We start from the raw sequence: 4,267 nt of genomic DNA on the forward strand, positions 1-4,267 counted from the left end.
TACTAGAGGAAGAATCTTTCTTGTTCTTGTTACTAGACTTGACTTGAGGCATGTAAGTAGATAAGAGTAAACGCTTGGAAATGTAAGAAGAACTTTTCTTGCGAAGATCATCATTGATAGCTTTTAAAAACTCATGTTCTTGCTCAAGGTTGAGCTTTTCAAAACATAATTTCTCATGAGTCCTTAAAAGTTCTCGATGATCTCCTAAGATAGTTTCATGAGCTAACTTAAGAGTGTTTAGTTCTTTAGTCAGAAGCTCAATCTTCTCCTTATCATTGTCATTCGTTTTATCTTGATTAGCGTGATTAATTGACGTTTCATCATAGTATTCATCACTAGAGTTGTCAACAAGTAAAACATCATCACCTAGCAAGTCATCTTCATCACTATTGAAATCAACATACTCGGGGTGTAATACCTTAGGGCCTTTAGCCATGAAGCATCTTCCAAGTCCTTCATTTGGTGAATCAAATATGTCGTAGGAGTTGGTTGACACAAGTGCTAGACCGGCAACACCTTCATCTTGAGTATGTTCTGAGTCGGAGTGATAGCTTCTTTCGGAGTGATGTTCAGAGTCGGAGCCGGATACCCATTCACCAACATGAGCTTGATGACTTTGTTTTGTGTAGCTCTTTGATGATTTGTCCTTCCTTTCCGAATCCTTGCTCCTCCGGGATGTTCTTTGTTCATAATGATCATCTTTACTCCTTCTCTCTCTTGGTGGTGATTCTTCTCTTCTACTTCTTCTCTTAGGTGACTCTTCTCTTCTCTTGTAGGGAGCTGTACACTCATTGGAATAGTGTCCGGGTCTTCCACAATTGTAGCAATTACGCTCTCGACTTGAAAATATTTTGTCATTGTAGGACCTTGACTTGGAACTTCTTTCCTTGCTCCTACTCTTGTAGAACTTGTTGAAATTCTTCACCATTAGGCTCAATTCTTCATTGAAGGTTTTTTTCTCACTTGATGATGTGGGAGCTTCACATGAGGCTTTGTAAGCACCACTTGACTTGTTGTGGAGCTCTTCCTTATCCTTGAGTGACATCTCATGAGCAACAATTCGTCCAATGACCTCCGTTGGCTTGAGATTCTTGTAATTGGGCATCTTTTGGATCAATGTTCACACGGTATCATATTTTCCATCCAAGGCTCTTAGGATCTTCTTGATGACGAATGTGTCGGTCATCCCTTCACTTCCTAAGCCGGCAATCTCATTTGTGATGAGAGCAAGCCTAGAGTACATTTCAGCGATGCCTTCACCATCCTTCATCTTGAACTTGTCAAGTTGAATTTGAAGCACATCCAATTTGGATTCCTTGACGGAGTCGGTACCTTCGTGCATGTCAATCAAAGTGTCCCAAATTTCCTTTGTATTCTCAAGACAACTGACTTTGTTGAATTCTTTGGGGCACAATCCGTTGAAGAGGATATCACAAGCTTGAGCGTTGTATTGCAGCATCTGCAACTCTTTCGCGGTAGCTTCACGGTTCGGTTCTCTCCCATCAAAGAATTCACCTTGCAAGCCAATACACACAATAGCCCATACGGCAGGGTTATGTCCAAGAATATGCATTTTCATCTTATGCTTCCAACTAGCAAAATTAGTACCATCAAAGTAAGGACCTCTACGATCATAATTTCCCTCGCTAGACGCCATACTCTCCTAGGTTGTGAAACCAAGGCTATGACCACCAAAAGCTATGGAAATCAAAGCAAATGGAGACCAAGGCTCTGATACCACTTGTAGGATTGAAAGTATGTCTAGAGGGGGGTGATTCGACTACTTGGCAAAATAAAAGCTTAGCCTTTTCCCAATTTTAATTCTTGGCAGGTTTTAGCAACTTAGCACAAGTCAAGCAATCAACCTACACATGCAATTCTAGAGTATAGAAGCGGAAAGTAACACAATTGCATATGAAGGTAAAGGGGAGGAGTTTGAGGAGGCAAACACAATTTGGAGACACGGAGATTTTTGAGCCGTGGTTCCGATAGGTGGTGCTATCGTACATCCACGTTGATGGAGACATCAACCCATGAAGGGTAACAGTTGCGCGAGTCCATGGAGGGCTCTACCCATGAAGGGTCCACGAAGTAGCAACCTTGTCTATCCCACCATGGCCATCGCCCACGAAGGACTTGCCTCACTAGGGGTAGATCTTCACAAAGTAGGCGATCTCCTTGCTCGTACAAACCCTTGGTTCAACTCCACAATCTTGTCGGAGGCTCCCAAGTGACACCTAGCCAATCTAGGAGACACCACTCTCCAAGAAGTAACAAATGGTGTGTTGATGATGAACTCCTTGCTCTTGTGCTTCAAATGATAGTCTCCCTAACACTCAACTCTCTCTCACAGGATATGGATTTGGTGGAAAGAAGATTTGAGTGGAAAGCAACTTGGGGGAAGGCTAGAGATCAAGATTCTTATGGTAGGATTGGAATATCTTGACCTCAACACAAGTGTAGGTGGTTCTCTCTCAGAAATTGTAAGTTGGAAGTGTAGGCATGTTCTGATGGCTCTCTCCACGAATGAAGAGTAGGTGGAGGGGTATATATAGCCTCCACGCGAAATCTAACCGTTACACACAACTTATCAATCTTGGTGGGACAGAATTGAGAAACTCGGTCAGACCGATTCAGTAAATCTAGTGACCGTTAGGATTTTTGGTGGGACCGACATGCAACTCGGTAGGACCGATATGGTTAGAGTTAGGGCATAACGTAATCTCGGTGAGACCAATTACACAAACTTGGTGAGACTGATTTTGGTAATAAGATAACCAGAGAGTTGGTCAGGTAAACTCGGTGGGACCGATCCGCTCATCTCGGTTGGACCGAAACGTTACAAAAGGGAAACAGAGAGTTTACGTTGCAATCTTGGTGGGAATGATCGCTCATCTCGGTGGGACCGAAACGTTACGAAGGGAAACAAAGAGATTAAAATCCCATCTCGGTGAGACCGAGATCCCTATCGGTGAGACCGATTTGCCTAGGGTTTGTGGCAGTGGCTATGACATCTGAACTCGATGGCGCCGGATAGAAAGAATCGGTGGGGCCGAGTTTGACTTTTGGTTTAGGTCATATGTGGATGTGAGACAGTAGTTGAGGGCTTTTGAGCATATCACTAAGCATTTTGAGCAAGAACCTCATTAAGCAACACCTCATCCCTCCTTGATAGTATTGGCTTTTCCTATAGACTCAATGTGATCTTGGATCACTAAAATAGAAAATGCAGAGTCTTGAGCTTTGAGCTTGAGACAATCCTTTTGTCCTTAGCATTTTGAGGGGTCCACTTTTCTCAAGCATGCCATGCCAATCATTGAGCTTTCCTGAAATATTTATCTTGGGATAGCATTAGCCCAATGAGCTATATGTTGTTAGGAATTACCAAAACCACCTAGGGATAGTTGCACTTTCAGCCTGGCCCTGGTCGGCGTCTGCGGTTACTTCAAAATAACACGCTTAACGAGATCTTAGTATTTGATCTGAGTCTGGCCACTGGCCTATACGCACTAACCAACTACGCGGGAACAGTTATGGGCACTCGACGTCGTGGTATCAGCCGAAGCCTTCTTGACGTCAGCGACTGAGCGGCACGCGCCGGGTTGGACCGCGTAATGCAACTTCCTTTATAATGGAGGTTGCTAGGTCTGTTCACCTACCGCGTACTCAATGTGCAGGTGTGCAATGGGCGATGGGCCCAGACCCCTGCGCACATAGGATTTAGACAGGTGTGCTGACCTCTCTGTTCTGCCTTGGTGGGGCTGCGACGTGTTGATCTTCCAAGGCCGGTCATGACCCAGGAAATTGTGTCCGGCCAAAGGGGATCGAGCGTGTTGGGTTATGTGGTGCACCCCTGCAGGGAAGTTGATCTATTCGAATAGTCTTGTCCCTCGGTAAAAGGACGACCCGGAGTTGTACCTTGACCTTATGACAACTAGAACCGGATACTTAATAAAACACACCCAGACAAGTTCCAGAGACAACCCGGTGATCGCTTTCCCACAGGGCGACGAGGAGAGGATCGCCGGGTAGGATTATGCTATGCAATGCTACTTGGAGGACATCAATCTACTCTCTTCTATATGCTGCAAGATGGAGGCTGCCAGAAGCGTAGTCTTCGATAGGACTAGCTATCCCCCTCTTATTCTGGCATTCTGCAGTTCAGTCCATCGATATTGCCTCTTTACACATATACCCATGCATATGTAGTGTAGATCCTTACTTGTGAGTACTTTGGATGAGTACTCACGGTTGCTTTGCTTCCTCC

This window comes from Triticum dicoccoides, chromosome 7B (genome assembly GCF_002162155.2).
Source record: "Triticum dicoccoides isolate Atlit2015 ecotype Zavitan chromosome 7B, WEW_v2.0, whole genome shotgun sequence".
In the NCBI taxonomy this organism is placed as follows: Eukaryota; Viridiplantae; Streptophyta; class Magnoliopsida; order Poales; family Poaceae; genus Triticum; species Triticum dicoccoides.